Source organism: Sminthopsis crassicaudata, chromosome 6 (genome assembly GCF_048593235.1).
Source record: "Sminthopsis crassicaudata isolate SCR6 chromosome 6, ASM4859323v1, whole genome shotgun sequence".
NCBI lineage: Eukaryota > Metazoa > Chordata > Mammalia > Dasyuromorphia > Dasyuridae > Sminthopsis > Sminthopsis crassicaudata.
Window position 1 is genome coordinate 103,842,537 of NC_133622.1, and position 18,017 is coordinate 103,860,553.

Here is an 18,017-nt window from a genome sequence, read left to right on the forward strand (position 1 = left end):
TCAAATGGAGAGATATGAGAAGACATCTCCTACCAACCCCTTTGTGGCAGTGGGAGATCCACATGTGTAACACATTGCATATGTTTTCAGATTTTTCAATGTAGCAATCAGTTGTGCTGATTTTTTTTCCTTTTTAAAAAAAAATGCTATTTTTTAAATGTGATGGCCCTCTGAGAAGACATCAATAAATCTTATTTAAACAAAATGCAAAAAAAAAAAAAAAAAAAAAAAAAGATTCCAAAGACTTCCTGGAGACTAACTAAAAGAGAACACTGGGATATGTTCTTATTAGAGATAACGAAGGGTTGACCGCCTCCTTTGAACTCCAACAGTCCAAGTGACAAGATTTGTTTTTGGTTTTTTTTATTTACTTTTGTTATTTCTCTAGCTGAGATGGTATAGTATATAGAATGCTGATTCTGAAGTTAAGAAGATCTGTGTTCAAATCCAGGCTCAGATACTCTTATTAGCTAAGTGATTCTGCCCATGTTCCTTAACAGCTATTTCCCTCAGTTTCCTCAGCTGTAAAATAGAGTAATAACAACATTTACCTCTCAAAGCTACTGTGGGGTTTATAAAGTACTTCACATGAGGCCTGGCATATAGAAATATCAAGATACTATTAAGAGAAACCTTGTGAAAGCCCAGTGAGCAAGCTGTGCCCCAAGCGAGGTATAACAACAATCCTTTGTGCTCACCCTCTGGATGATCTCACCCTTTAGCAAAATCACATATTTATATTGTTTTGACCAGTACAGAGTTCTCTGAGCTCAGATAAGCATCAAACTCAGACAAATTTGGTCTCTAAGTATTGCTATGAATCAAACTTGTCACATTGTTCCTGATACTCCCCAGTATCAGGGTTACAGCTTGCTGTACAATCATTGCTATAAATATTGAAATCTCCTCATGCTTCCTCAGCTCCCCATCAGTAGGGGCAGGACCCTAGAACATGTGTCTAATTTGCCTCCGTGCTTGCAAGCCGTTTCCCTCATTTTGAAATTAAACTTCTGCTTGATTCCTGACTCTGTTCAGCTCCAGCCATCCACAGATTAGAGGTTGGCCTGTTCCAGTTGGCATTAATTGATGCCAGAACTGGGACTGGATATGGAACTGGGCCACTGGACTCTGGACCTAGGGAATGAACCCACTCTCCTCTTGTGAGCCCTCTCCTGGTCCCTGCTCCAATCTTCTGAGCTCCCACCTTAGTTGAGCTTGCCATTAACTTTGTGAGGAAAACTCCAGGGTCTCTCTGGTGATTCTGTTCATGTCAGATCACTCTGATAAGCATATAAATTGCCCACCCCTATTAACTGGTCCCTCTATGTGCCCGTTGGTTTTTTAATGGCACACCTCTGTAAAATAGTAACGGTGTGCCTCTGCAACTGTATGCTTTGTATGAATTGTAACTGTACACTTTGTTAAAACTTTTAGAGTTTGCATATGTTTTCTTGTTTCATCTGTGTCTTTGTAAAATGTAGGATGTCTGCGTCGTGTTTGTGTTGTTTGTAAAATCTTTTACCTTGAAAGATTTAAAATGCAACTTGCCAGAAAAACTTCTAAGGGCTATAGCCAAAGTGTTTAGAACACTGGGAAAGATGAGTGAAGTTTCATACTTGATGCAATTGAACTAACTACCACTTTAAGCTTTCTGAGAGATTTATAAGAAAAGAAAAAAAATCTGTAAGACATCTTTTTCTGTCATTTCAACATTGGCCAAGTTGGAATTACAGAAATAAAGTTAATCAAAATTAGAGAAATGCAGAAAACAACTTAGTTAGATTAAGGAATTTGGAGATTATTTTGAGATTGCAAGAGAAAACTCCTGAGATTTGGGGGTAATTCCAGGGACTCAGTCTTTTCTGAAATATCTTAGTAACTTTTGGAGTACCATTCGGTAGAATTTATTTTAAGGACAAATAAGGATTAAATTTTATAAAAGTTAAAAGTAAATGTCATTTTTCCCTTTAATATTGATAGCCTCACTTTGTGACTATGAAGGAAGGAAAATAGTAAACGGTTCACACTTTATAGCAACTTCTTGTTAATCTTTCCTTGTGAGTCCCTCCTGGGCTTATATTCCAAAGAGATTTTATAGAAGGGCAAGGGACCTGTATGTGCCAAAATGTTTGTGGCAGCCCTTTTTGTAGTGGCCAGAAACTGGAAAATGAACGGATGCCCACCAATTGGAGATTGGCTGAATAAATTGTGGTATATGAATATTATTGTTCTGTAAGAAATGACCAACAGGATGATTTCAGAGAGGCCTGGAGAGACTGACATGAACTGATGCTGAGTGAAATGAGAAGAACTAAGAGATCATTATACAAGCAATAACAAGATTATACAATGATCAATTCTGATGGACATGGCCATCTACAACAATGAGATGATTGAAGCCAGTTCCAATGATCTTGTGATGAAGAGAGCCATCTATACCCATAGAGAGGACTGTGGGAACTGAGTGTAGATAACAACATAGCATTTTCACTCTTTTTTGTTGTTGTTTGCTTGAATTTTGTTTTCTTTCTCATTTTTTCCCTTTTTTATTTGATTTTTCTTGTGCAGCAAGATCATTGTATAAATATATATATATATATATGTACATACATATATTGGATTTAACATATATTTTAACATGTTTAACATATATTGAATTACTTACCATCTAGGGGAGAAGGTGGGGGGAAGGAGGGGAAAATTTGGAACCCAAGGTTTTATAAGGTCAATGTTGAAAAATTATGCATATGTTTTGAAAATAAAAAACTTTAAAAAAGAATGTGATAAGAAAAAAAATTGAAAACTGTTAAGTATTTAATGAAGTCTCTTTTATTATAAAAACACTTAATAATAAGCTTATTAGTGAATTTTCCTTTAAAATTTTTTGGCTATTTTGACAGTGTATAGGATGGTTTAAAGATGTATTTTCTTTTCTTTTTTATAATAGTCTTTTGTTCTTCAAAATACATCCAAATAGCCACTCTTGCAAAACCTCATGTTCCAAATTTTTCTCCCTCTCTTCCCCTAAACAGCAAGTAATCCAACTCAATTTTCTAAACATATTACTACATTTATCATGCTGTACATGAAAAATCAGATCAAAAGGTTAAAAAAAATGAGAAAGAAAAAAAAAGCAATCAAACACCAATAATAACAACAACAAAAAATGAAAATACTATGCTGTGATCCACATTCAATCCCCTCAGTCCTCTCTCTAGAGGCAGATAACTCTCTCCACCACAAATCCATTGGAATTGGCTTGAATCACCTTATTGCTGAAAAGAGCCAAGTCCATAAAGATGTATTTTTAAAATATTAATGTCAAGCCAACTATCAACTAGTTGCTATGTCTGAAGCTCCAAAATATGGTTAGTTTTCATTTATAAATGGAGAATTAATGAAATATTAACTGCTAAAGAAACATCAGGAAAAATATTCAAGTACTAACTTGTGGTTAGTGAAATTTTGTTATTTAAAGTTAAAATTCTGGGACTGTAATTTACTATTGTTTTGAGCTTTGATTACAGGGATGATTGTCTGAATTGTCATGAAGTCAAAGGTGGAAAATGGCATTGCTGCAAGCTGGAAACTGTGAAAGGTAAATGTTTACCTAAAAAAGTTTTGGGGATGACTTTGACCTCCTGACTATCTCCCTAGTGTATTATTTCCTGTCTAAAAAAGGAAACTTTTCCCATCTGGTTAATGTTGGGCCTTGTTTTTGACACTCTGAGACTACGTGATTGGTTGTCAAATATGACTCATGCCTGGAATCAAACATAGCTAAGGGAGCTTCCTCCCTTTATGATAAATGACATTGTTCTAATTGTGTCCTTCCTTTTCCTTTTATAGCAAATTTCTACAATCAAGAAGTTTTATAAGTCCAGTAGTAAATTTATCAAATAGATAGATATTGGAACATTAAGATGTATATATGAACATATTATATTTTAATCTGCATTTGTAGTCAAATTTTGATATAGAGATGGTATCCTAAAGAGGAATGATTAAGCAAAATAATAAAACAAAGATGTAATATAAAAGTTTTCTAAATAAATGAAAGTAAATTTTAAGAAAGCAACAGGATCACATGATTAGCTTCCAAATTTATCTATCATGGAAATTCAGGATTTGCATATGTTTTAGTAATAAGTTCTCAAAACTGAACTAAAAGGAGACAATGTTAAAATATTGGTGATACCTGTCAGATTGGCTAAGATGACAGGAAATAATAATGATGAATGTTGGAGGGGATGTGGGAAAACTGGAACACTGATACATTGTTGGTGGAGTTGTGAAAGAATACAACCATTCTGGAGAGCAATCTGGAACTATGCCCCAAAAGTTATCAAACTGTGCATACCCTTTGACCCAGCATTGCTGTTATTAGGATTATATCCCAAAGAAATACTAAAGAGGGGAAAGGGACCTGTTTGTGCCAAAATGTTTGTGGCAGCCCTTTTTGTAGTGGCTAGAAACTGGAAGATGAATGGATGCCCATCAATTGGAGAATGGTTGGGTATGAATGGTATATGAAGGTTATGGAATATTATTGTTCTATAAGACATAACCAGCAGGATGATTTCAGAGAGACCTGGAGAGACTTACATGAACTGATGCTGAGTGAAATGAGCAGGACCAGGAGATCACCTACACTTCAACAACAATACTGTATGAAGATATATTCTGATTGAAGTGAATGTCTTCAATATAAAGAAGATCCAATTCAGTTACAGTTGATCAATGATGGACAGAAACAACTACACCCAAAGAAGGAACACTGGGAAATGAGTGTAAAATGTTTGCACTATTGTATTTCTACACAGGTTACTTATACTTTAGGAATCCAATTCTTACCGTGCAACAAGAAATTTGGTTTTACACACATATATTGTATTAAGGATATACTGTAACACATTTAATATATATGGGATTGCCTGTCATCTAGGGGAGGTAATAGAGGGAAGGAGGGGAAAATTTGGAAAAGTGAATACAAGGGATAATCTTTTTTTTTTCCCCCCCTGAGGCTGGGGTTAAGTGACTTGCCCAGGGTCACACAGCTAGAACGTGTTAAGTGTCAGAGACCACATTTGAACTCCTGAATTCAAGACTGGTGCTCTATCCACTGCGCCACCTAGCTGCCCCCTCAAGGGATAATCTTGTAAAAAAAAAATTACCCATGCATATGTACTGTCAAAAAATTATAATTATAAAATTAATAAAAAAATATTGGTGATAAACATTGGATTGCTTTGGTCTTTTGTTTCAAGATGTTTTTGTTTTTCTTAGTTACCTTGATGACATGTAAATCTCTTTTCTCAAAACTAGTCTAGTAGTTTGATCTGTATTATGACATTAATGTGACCTGACAGTGTAATTATGATAATGGAGTTATGAAAAACTTTATTGCATTGTTTGAAACTAGCCCAGATTAGCTACAAAACTGACATATCTATATGACCTATGTTATGCTGACTAGAAACTCAAATTCAAAAGAATCAATTCAAATTGATGCAAAGAACTTCCTCTGAGGGCCCTCACAAAGTTCTTCTGACTACTCTCACAGCTGTCAAACTTATGGGTGTGGATTCCTGGATTTCTGAGGAAAGCCCCAGCTCCTGAGTGGACAGCAAAAACCTCTGGGGACTTCAAGGTTCATCTGGTATGAACCCAGAAAGCATCTCACATCCAGATGAGACAGTTGTCCCACGATTCCACAGGAGGGTTGGGTTATACTATCCTAGATATTTTTTTTCTTTTTTGTTATGTGCCCAACTAACAAGCCCCTGATTGAAGTGTTTGTTAACATTTATTTTCTTCTGCATTCTTAGGCTCTCTTCAGAAAAGAAGCTTGTTAGTAAACAATGGCTAACAATGATCACTGGAAAACACTTCCCTAGTGGGTCTCCTCAGGGAACTGACCTGCTGGGATAAAAATGGCCTCTGATATCATCTTACAGATACCTGACTCTCCTTCCTAGACCAGATGAGTGGGAGTTCTTTCAGACCTTCTCCTTTTGGCCCAGATGTCTAGATACTATTAAGAGATATCCTATTTTCCAGAGCTAAGACCCAGCAAGCAAGCTATCCTTGAACTTGTCTTAACAACAATCTTTTATGCTCAGCCTCTGGATGAGGTCACCCTTTAGTAAAAATCACATAATTACTATATTGTTTTGACCAGCACAAAATGTTCCCTGAACTCAGATAAGCAGCAGACAAATTCTGGTCATAAAGCCTTGTTATGAATCAAATTTGTCATATGGTTACTGTTATCCCTCATTGTATGGATTACAGCTCACTGCACAATCATTGGTATAAGTATTGAGATCTCCCCACTCTGTCTCAGGGATCCCCCAGGTGGGGTGGGGCCTGATACATGTGTCTAATTTGTCTCCTTTCTTGCAAGCCACTTTCTTCACTTTGAAATTAAACTTTTTGATTCCTAGCTCTTGTCTTAAAGTCTGTTCTGTTCAGCTCCAGGCATTCACAAGTTAGAGACTAGTTTCATCCAATTGACATTAAGCACTTAATAAATGCCTCTTTCCATCCTTTCTTTTTTCCTTTCTCCAATATGCAATAACTTAAGGATGAGGCAAATTCCATTGAGATGCTCCTGTAGTAATGGGCCAGGTCGTAGATTGGCTTAATTAGAATACCAAGTAAAGAATGGAAGAAGATTGACTATGTGTGAATTTACTGATTCCTGGCGTCTGGAGTCTATGTAAATAATATATTACCTTGCTATAAATATTAACTCTATAACAGTTTAGATCTTTAAACAAATTAACAAGGAACTAGAGTAAATGGAAAGAGTCTGCTTCTAATGATCTTTTTAAACACTTGTCTTCAGGTACTTAGGGCCCTGAAGGGAATTCTTGAAATGTCATGTCATCCTCAAGATACTAGTTGACGATGTGGAGTAATCTACAAAAGTCAGAAAGCAATACATTTTACCAATTTTATTCATTCTAAACAGCCAAGTAAATTAGCATCAGCTCACAGACCCAGAGGCCTTAAAACATTCTGTGAGCAAATTAAAAATATAGTAAAAGGAGCATTAGTGTTGCCATTCTCCATTGGGAAGGATACTTCATTTCTATAACCCTAGGAAGTCTATTCCCTCTCCTGCATTATAGCCTTTCAAATACTCGAAAACAGCCGTCACATGCTCCCTAAATCTTCTCCAAGCTAAACACCTCTAGTTCTTTTTTTCTAAATTTTTCCAATTATCAAGCATTTATTTTTCTCCCTCTCTTCCACAATGACAACAAAAATCGAAAGTCAGTTAATAAACATTTATTAAGTGCTTATTATGTGCCAGTTACTATGCTAATGACTGGGGATGCAAAAAGAGGCAAAAGGCAGTCGTAGCCCTCAAAAAGCTCATGGTCTAATGGGGGAGGCCACAAGCAAACGAGCTTTATAAACAAGCTACATACAAGAAAAACAAAAAATAATTAAAAGAAGGATTGACTACTGTATGAAGATGTATTCTGATGGAAGTGGCTATCTTCGACAATAAGATTCAATTCAGTTCCAATTGATCAGTGATGGACAGAATCGGCTACACCCACAGAAGGAACACTGGGAAATGAGTGTAAACTGTTTGCATTTTTGTTTTTCTTCCCAGGTTATTTTTACCTTCTGAATCCAATTCTTCTTGTGCAACAAGAGAACTGTACGGCTCTGCACACATATATTGTATCTAGGATATACTTTAACATGTTTAACATGTATAAAACTGCCTGCTATCTAGGGGAGGGGGTAGAGGGAGGAAAGGGAAAAGTTGAGACAGAAGCGAGTGCAAGGCACAATATTGTGAAAATTGCCCATGCATATATTCTGTCAATAAAAAGCTATAATAAAATTAATTAATTAATTAATTGATTTTAAAATAAAAGAAGGATTGACTAGTGGCAGTGAGGGCTCAGTTGAATTGCAAAACATAAATTTATAGTATGCCCCAGAAGAAAAGTCACATAATTTTCTCTACTCTCATTCAGCAGTATGTGATGGAAGGCAGTAGATTGTAGAATTGATCTGATGTTTGGCAGGGGGGGAATTGATGATATGATAAGAGGGCTAGGAACTCTGGAGAAGAACATAGTATAGAGCTGAACTGATTCGACAAGAGATCAAGATGGGGAAAAGAGGAGTGAGTGATTAGTGCAGAAGAGATAGCCTGAGAAAGAAGGGAATGATTGAGGGTTGGAAGTTGGCACATAGATGAAATATAGAGTTTGGTAACCGAAGGCAAAGGGAATGGGTTTGATTAGGTTATGATCAGATAAAAGAATTTTAGAATTCTTGAAAACAAACCCAAACCAAAATATAACAAATAAGTATAGTCAAGCACAACAAATTCTCATATTTACCTTGTCCAAAAATATATCATATTCTGCATATTAATCTATCGCCTTGCTATCAGGAAGTAGGTAACATTCATCATCAATCTTCTAGAATCACGACTGATCATGGCATTGATAAAAGTTATTAAATCTTTCAAAACTGTTCATTTTTACAATAGTTAAAATCATTATAGTTCTACTCACTTTACTCTGTACTAGTTTGTATAGCTTCCCTTGTTTCTCTAAAGCCATCTTTTCCATTTCTTAGAGATCAATAAGTGACTTTCCTAGAGTAGCACAGCTACTAAGTGCCAAGTAACTAGAATCTGAAAGAGGAGTGCATAATACAAGTATCTAAGATGGACCATCATTATAGATTGTACACATCAAAAGGAATAAATGAAATTGAGAGAAGGTACAAATTGAGGATAACTTAGTCTGAGCTGAATGCAATGCAATAAGAAACTTATCATTGATCATGTAGAAACTTAAACTCAATCATATATTATGATTTTTAAATAGCACACAGTAGAATTTTGCTGATCTTTCATTAACATCCGGGACCATCTTTAATTGTCCTGATCTATATCTTGCCACTGGACCAAGATGGCTTTGGAGAAGAGAGTAAGTCTGGTGACTTTGCACAGAACCTCCCTCACTTAAATTCAATTTACTTGCAAATCATAGCATCACCTATCTGATGTCATGGTCTTCTTTGAGAATGAATAACAAACAATAACAACCACAACAATAGATCAATAGTATTCCAATATATTCAAAGAATTATTAATGCTCTTGAGCTCTCCCAGTCACCAATGGAATGAAACAAGGCTATGTGTTTGCTCCCATACTTTTTAGCATGATGTTTTCAGTCATATTGTCAAATGACTTCCGTGAAGACCAACGTTATCACAATTAGCAACTACACTGTTGGCAAATTCTTTTTTTATTAAAGCTTTTTATTTTCAAAATATATGCATGGATAATTCTTCAACATCGACCCCTGAAAAACCTTGTGCTCTAAATTTTCCTTCCTTCCCCCCACACTCTCCCTTAGATGGCAAGTAATCCAATGTATGTTAAACATATGCAATTCTTTTATACATTTTTCTTCAATTATCATGCTGCACAAGAAAAATCAAATCAAAAAGGGAAAAAAATGAGGAAAAAAAAAAACAAAATGCAAGCAAACAACAATAAAAAAATGCTATGCTGTGGTCTACTCTCGTTCCCACAATCCTCTCTCTGGGTGTCGATGGCTCTCTTCATCACAACTGGAAATGGCCTGAATCATTTTATTGTTGAAAAGAGTCACTTCTGATGATAAATTCTTCAATTTGGAAAGACTACAAGCCAAGATTAAGTGTGGGTGCATGATTTTTTGTTTGCAAATGTTTGTGTACTCAACGTAGCCTCTGAAGATGAGATGCAACAAAGAATGGATAGAGTCTCTGCAACTAGTGCTAATTTTGGCCTAACAACACCAAGAAAACACAGGTAACTCCATCAGCCAGCACCACAACATCCATATATGAAACTATCAGTTACAGAAAATGAATAAGTTTGAATGCATAAATTCACTTACCCTGGCAGCATACTTTCCAGAGATATACATACTGATGAGACTGACACATGCATTGCCAGAACTAGCTCAATGTTTGTGAGGCTCCAAGGGAAAGTGTAGGAGAAAAGAAGTCTTAACAATTGACCACCAGAGAGCCGTTGTGCTGACCTCATTGTTGTATGCCTGTGACACCTGGATAATAGACCAGTGCCATGCCAAAAAATGAACCGTTTCCATTTGAATTATCTTAGGAAGATTCGGAAGATCACCTGGCAGGATAAGGTACCAGACACTGAGTCTTTTCTAGAACTAAACTGTCAAGCATTCAAACTTTACTGCAGAGAGCACAACTTCATTGTTCAAATGTAGACTGTTTTATGGAGAACTAACACAGGACAAACACTCACAAGGTGGTCACAAAAGGTGACACTCAAAACACTCAAGTATCCCTTAAGAACTTTAGAATTAATTATGTAACATGAGAGACACTGGCCCAGTGCCACCCACATGGCGTGCCCTCATCAGAGAAGGTGCTGTATGTACTTTATGAGCAAAGCAGAATGGAATTAGCACAGAAGAAACACGAGATGTGCATAGTTAGACAATCCACCCTAGATGTTCATAGGGACTATTTGTTCAACCTGTAGCAGAACATTCCGAGCTCATATTGGTCAATCAGGCAGTCAGACGCACTAACTTGATTCTAATACAGTGATCTTGTAGGACAACAACCAATCATTTATTTGTTCAACCATTTCCCAATTGGTGGGTACCTCTTTAGTTTTTAAGTGCTCTGCAAAAACAAAAAGAAATGCTCTAAATATTTTTGTGCTTTCCTCTTTTTTTAAAATCCTATTCTAAGGATAGGCTTATTACTAGTGTTGCTTGGTATTTCCAGTTTTTATGACCAATTCTCACAAGATGAACTGAAAGCCTTTTACTCTCTAAGTTGCCCTTGTTAGAAGGATTCCAGTTTGTTGCTGTTCTTCCTAAAACTTGGTGCCATTCAAGATGTAGTCCAATCTAGGGCAGAACATGTAAAAAAGCCTATCATATTCTTTGTCTTCCATTGAACCCTGGGGTGCTCACAAAATTTCCTTAAATTAAATTGCTTTGAAAAACAATCAGCTCATTTGGTAATATCATCATGTACCCTGTAAATTTGAAATTTCCTATGTATCATGAAGTGACTGTCACTTTCTTTTTTAAATTATCATTCTTTTTCACTTTATAATATTTTATTTTCTAATTACATGCAGAGATAGTTTTCAACATTCACTTTTAAGATTTATTTTATATTTAAAATTTTTCCCCACTTACATTCAAAGCAATTTTTTTACATTTATTTTTAAAATTTCCGGGTTTTAAGGTTTTATTCCTTATCTCCACCAAATTGTGGCACATAAATACAATGGAATATTGTTGTACTATAAAAAAGATGCTAATGTTAACTATAGAGAAAACCCGAGAAGACATATTAATGGATGCAAAGTAAAGTAAGTAGAATATGGAAAACAATATATTATTATGGAAAGGAAAACAATCATAAAACAATTATAACCGAATACTGTGAAATTATAATGGTGAGCTATAAGAAGGCCTCTAGCCCTATTTCTTTGAAGAAAGATGTAGGGATATAATAACATACTTTTTCAATATGTTGATTAGTTTTGCTAAATTTTTTTTCCTTTAAAAACTTTTATTATAAGGAATGGCTCCCTTGTTAAGAAAAAAGAGGGAGGAAATACCTTGGGATATGTAGGGAATATAAACAAAAGATTTCAATTGAACAATTATTTTTTTGAAAGAGGGGAAGAGACATTAAATAATAATGATTGTTTTTACAGGATTTGGTATCAGAAGACATGGATTCAAATGTAGTCCCTGATACTTATTATCTGTGTAATCTTGGGCAAATTTTTGTAATTTTATCAGTTAAAAAAAAAAAGGTGGTGGTATTTCCTGTTCTTGATCTATGGTCTCATGAGGCTATGAAGTACTGATTTAAATTTATATCACAACTCTATTATTTACAACCTTAATCAAGTTACTTCCTGAACCTCAGTTTTATCATCTTAATAATAATGAATTTTTAAAAAGACAAGGTTGGAGAAGATGGTTATGATAATACCTATCAACTCTAAATGATCCTTTAGACCAATATCTATGAACTACATTTTTACATGCATTATTATACATATTATTTTGCAAGCTTTCCTTGACAGATTGAAATAATGAGCTCGTCTAGGGAAGCCATTTTTCTGTTTCTGCTGCTTAGGAGAAAAAATTGCAGCAAAAAGATAAGGGAGGTGAAGGTTTGGGGGGAAAAGTTTGGTTCTCCTTATTGCTGTTACCTGGAAAGGATTGTTTTGTCTCTTCTCTTATGAAATAAATAAACAAACAAACAAATAAAATGGCTATTATAAAATTTCAGAAAAGGGGGGGAGTTGTGTTTAAAATAAATGTGTTAGAAGAAACATCATTAATTTGGGAGCCCATTTGAGTTTTAAGAACATTGCCAAACCAGGTTAATCTAGTGCAGTATGTGAATGATATTGTCATTTGAACTAAAAATTATAAAATCTCTAGTGCATCCAGGAAATTGAACTCTTGTTTCAATAGCTTGCTTTGGCTGGCTGTTCCAGGCCAAAAAAAAGGCAGTGCAAGGAAAGCCTCCCAGAACATAAGCAATGTATTACAGTTAGTTTAATTCTGAGCAATGATAGATTCTGGATTCCATTCCTTAAGAATGTGTGTGAGCTTCAGGCTACCAACTAATGCTCACATCTTCTTGATTGGTGATGCCAGGGTATAACAATACCTTTGTCTAACATCTTTATCAGTTGGGATATTCGTAAGGAATTTTTTAGAAAATTACAAACATTAAGATAGGCTTGCTTTTTCTCTGAATTTGTTATATGTAATTCCATATTGTTCATAGTGATTCTTTTAGTTTTATGAATACATTTTTTATATTTTTGAAGCATTATAATTTCCTAATAATCCTCCCTTACAAAAACTAGGAGAATGAATCAGGCAACATAGTCAACATTCCATATAGATATCGCTCATCTTTCTTCCCCAAAGAAGGTAAAAAAAGTTTTATCATTTTTTTCTGAAAGCAAGTTTGGTCATTTCATTTTACCATAGATCAGTCAGTTCCAAGTATTTAAATTAAAGTTCATTGTCTTACCTTGCTGTAGTCATTATAAATACTATTATGGTTTATGTTCCTTGCTCTGCATCAGCTCTAATCACTCTTCTTATGTTTCTCTGAATTCGTCATATTGGTCATTTCTTGATGGACAATAATATTTCATTGCTTTCTTATATCTCTGCTTGTTTAGTTGTTTCTCAATTAGTGTACAAAGACTTTATTTCTAACATTTATACTTAGTAGTGAGGTTGCTGGTCAAAGGATACCTTAATGACTTTTCTTCTATAATTCCAAATTGTTTTCCAGAATGAATAGACCAGTTCACAGCTCTTTACCATGATCCTTCCAATACTGTTTCTTTTATAATCTTTGCCAACTTCAGACCTAAATATTAATAGAATTAATAGAATATTAATAAATTTCAGACCTAAATATTAAGATAATAATAAAATAGAATCTTATCACTTATAAAGGATCAAATGAGATGAAATTTGAAAATTGTTTTAACATAGTATCAAGTACATAATATAACTTAACAAATTCTTGTTTCTTTCACCAAGATCAAGATGATACCTTAGAGGTCATTTAGACTAATACTCTCATTTTGCAGAAGATGAAATAGATTCCTTGAGTTTAAATGAAATGGCAAGGTCATACAGGTAGCAAGTAAAATAGCCAAGATTTGAACCTAGGTACTCAACTCCATATATAGCAGTTTTTTGACTGTATCATGCTGCTGCTTTGCTTATATCTTTTCATAATTTGTAGAGATTCCAATTTGTGATTTAACGGTATTCAAGTGCAGATCTTCGATCAACTACTACAACTCTACAACTTACCTGTATCATTTTGTGTGTGTGCATGTATGCTCTATAACTATATATTATTTTTAATTAAAGCTTTTTTATTTTCAAAACATATGCATGGATAATTTTCAACTTTGCCCTTGCAAAACCTTGTGTTCCAAATTTTTCCCCTCCTTTCCCCTCAACACATCCCCTAGTTGGGAAGTAATCCAATATAGGTTAAACATGTGCGATTCTTCTATACATATTTCCACAAATATCATGCTATACAGGAAAATTCAGATCAAAAAGGAAAAAATGAGAAAGAAAACAAAATGCAAACAAAAAGAGTGAGAATATTATGTTGTGCTCCACATTCAGTTCCCACAGTTCTCTCTCTGGGTGCAGATGGCTCTCTTCATCACAAGATCATTGGAAGTGACCTGAATCACCTCACTGGTATTTTTTTTTTTTTTGGCTAAAGCAATTGGGGTTAAGTGACTTGCCCAGGGTCACACAGCTGGGAAGTGTTAAGTGTCTGAGATCAAATTTGAACTCAGATTCTCCTGGTTTCAGGGCAGGTGCCACCTACCTTATTTCATTTCACTTCATTGTAGAAAAGAGCCACATCCATCAGAATTGATCATCATATGAATGGATGTCCATCAGTTGGAGAATGGTTGGGTAAATTGTGGTATATGAAGGTTATGGAATATTATTGCTCTGTAAGAAATGACCAGCAGGAGGAATACAAAGAGGCTTGGAGAGACTTACATCAACTGATGCTGAGAGAAATGAGCAGAACCAGAAGATCACTGTATACTTCAACAACAATACTGTATGAGGAGGTATTCTGATGGAAGTGGATATCTTCAACATAAAGAAGATCCAACTCACTTCCAGTTGATCAATGATGGACAGAGGTAGATACACCCAGAGAAGAAACAATGGGAAGTGAATGTAAATTGTTAGCACTAATATCTGTCTGCCCAGGTTACTTATACCTTCGGAATCTAATACTTAATGTGTGTGCAACAAGAAAATGGTATTTACACACATGTATTGTATCTAGGTTATATTGTAACACAAGTAAAATGTATGGTATTGCCTGTCATCGGGGGGAGGGAGTAGAGGGAGGGGGGATAATTTGGAAAAATGAATACAAGGGATAATATTATAAAAAATATATAATAATAAAAAATTAAAAAAAAAAGAATTGATCATCATATAATCTTGCTGTTGATGTATATAATGATCTCTTGGTTCTGCTCATTTCACTTAACATCAGTTCATATAAATCTCTCCAGGTATCTCTGAAATCATCCTGTTGGTCATTTCTTACAAAACAATAATATTCCATAATATTCATTTACCACAATTTATTCAACCATTCTCCAATCGATGGGCATGCACTCAGTTTCCATTACAAAGAGGGCTGCCACAAACATTTTTGCACATGTGGGTCCCTTTCCCTCCTTTAAGAGCTCTTTGGGATACAAGCCCTGTTATGGACCAAAACTTGAAACAAGGCTTCTTGCAAGGTGCTAAGTCAGTGGAATTGTTAGAGACAGTGGTTATCTAGTTTAGTATGGTTCAGAATGATTGATTTAATCCTACAAAAATAATGGTTTCCTAGTGACATAATGATTGGTTTATATTCAGTATAGAGCATATAAACTGGGAGCCTCAGCCAGAGGGAGAGAAGAGAAGACAAGCAGACTGGAGCACAAGCCCTGGACTCAGATTCATTCACCCCATCTCACAGCACTGTGGTGGCTGGCCTGTCCTCCTTCATTTCTCCACTGAAACCAAGTCCCTTCTGAAGGACACGAGAAAGCTAGCTGAGCACTAGGCGAAGGAGACAATAAAGACTTTTGGACTAACAGCTGGCTATTCTTGTGATTGCTCTGCTGAAAAGAAGGCTGCTCAAAGACCTCTCAAGACCTCCAGAAAACTGAACTAAGAACATGACAAAGCCCAGTAGAAACACTGCTGGATCAAAGGGTATGCACAGTTTGATAGCCCTTTTGACATAATACGTATATATTATTTAAAAACTGAATAGAAAATGTGGTTAGGAATGAGTCCCGGAATGAGGGATGTATGGTATGCTTTCTGAAATAATTTTTGGTCAGCGTAGAACTTTAAAACTAATCTTAATCATAGGAAGATGCATATCCCAAGATCCTTCCTGAAAAGAACCTTATATGTCATCTAAGTCTCACTCTTCCCACTCTCCACTCTAATTGTACAGGTTACTTCTCTTGTTTCAGCTTACCTAAGTGATTTGTCCATGGTCCCATGGTTAGTACATGTCGGAGACAGAACTTCAAACCTGGCATTCTATCATAGTACAATCAATACCTTGCTTCACCTTCAACAGAACAATGAGAAATAGAAGGGTGCAAGGACTTTTTTAAATAGATTTTTAAAAATACCTTTTATTTTTACTTTATAGTCATTTCTGGAAAAAGACTCCCTAGTCTTCAGATTGAATCCTTCTTTGAAACAGACACACAAGCATCCATTAAACCTGCCACAACTGACAATATAGACAATATTCTGTACTGAGAGTCCCTTGCATCTCTACCACAAGGAGGGAGAGAGGTCTTAGTATCTGTTTCCTGGAACCATCATAATCTTTTTAGAAAATAATATAAAATAAACGCTTCAAAATTGCACTTGGAGGAGTAGTATGCTTTTCTTCTTAGAATGTTAAATGTGGAGTTAGAAGAACATAGGTTCAAATGCTGCTTTAGAACTAAGTGAGCCAGAGAGAGAATTGTGTGTCAATCACAACATAGTATTTTCATTTTTTTTGGTCGTTGTTTGCTTGCTTTTTTTTCTTTCTCATTTTTTCCTTTTTGCTTGTGATTTTTCTTGTGCAGCATGATAATTGTGGAAATATATATAGAAGAACTGCAGAAGAACATATATTGGATTATTTGCAATCTAGGGGAGAGGGTGGGGGAAGGGAAGAAGAAAAAAACTTGGAACACAAGATTTTGCAAGGATGAATATATTTAAAAAAAAAAAAAAAAAAAAAAAAGAACTAAGTGAGAAGAGTACTGGACCTGAAGTCAGGAGGACTGGAGTTCAAATCCTGCGTCAGACATTTAACACTTACTAGAAGTGTGACCCTGGGCAAGTCACTTAATTCCAATTGCCTCACCAAAAAAAAAAAAAAAAAAAAAAAAGAACTGAGTGAGAATGGGAAAACCAATTAACCTCTTAGACCCCGGTTTCCTCATATTTAAACTGAGGATAAGTGGCCAAGGAATGAGGAAAACCTGTTTTTAAATATTAGCTCTGACAGAAACAGGCTGTGTAGCTCTAGGCAAATCACAAACTCTCAAGGCTTAGCACTCCACCCCATCCCAAGTATAGGCACTAGCCCCCAAAAGTGATAATACCGTGTTTCCCCGATAATAAGACACTGTCTTATTATTTTTTTGGGACTAAAAAACACCAGAGGGCTTATTTTCAGGGGAGGGCTTATTTTATCCTCCATCATGCCCCTTTTATCCTCCATCATGCCCATTTTAGCCTCCATCATGCCCCTTTTAGCCTCCATCATGCCCCCTGAGTGCTTATTTTATTCTCCATCGCTTACTGAACTTACCGAGTTTTTAGATGGTCCTGTCTCAGCTCTACTCCGCGGCGCTGCTCTCAGTAGCGCCAGCAAGCAAATCACCAGGGAAGAAGAGGATGACGCGCTCACTGCTGCAGCTCTGATTGGATGCAGCTCGGAGCGCGACGTGCGTTTCACCCGGGAGGGGAGGGCGGCGCTGCTTACTGAAGGTACCGCTACGCAGCATATAGCGCAGGGGATCACCATGATGACCGTTTTCATAGTAAGTTCGATAGGGCTTATTTTCGGGGGAGGGCTTATTTTAGCGGAATATTAAAGAGTATGTGGGTGTCTTATTTTCAGGATAGGTCTTATTATCGGGGAAACACGGTAATACTTATTATGCCCGGGTCACAAAGCTATTGTGAGGGAAACTTTGTAAATTTTACAGCACAAATATGGGGGAGAGAGGAACAAAATTTGGAACATAAGGTTTTGCAAAGTTGAATGTTGAAACTATCTTTGCATGTTTTGGGAAAAAATATTATTTGAAAAAAAGCACAAATGTGAATTCTTATTCATAACCTTTGAC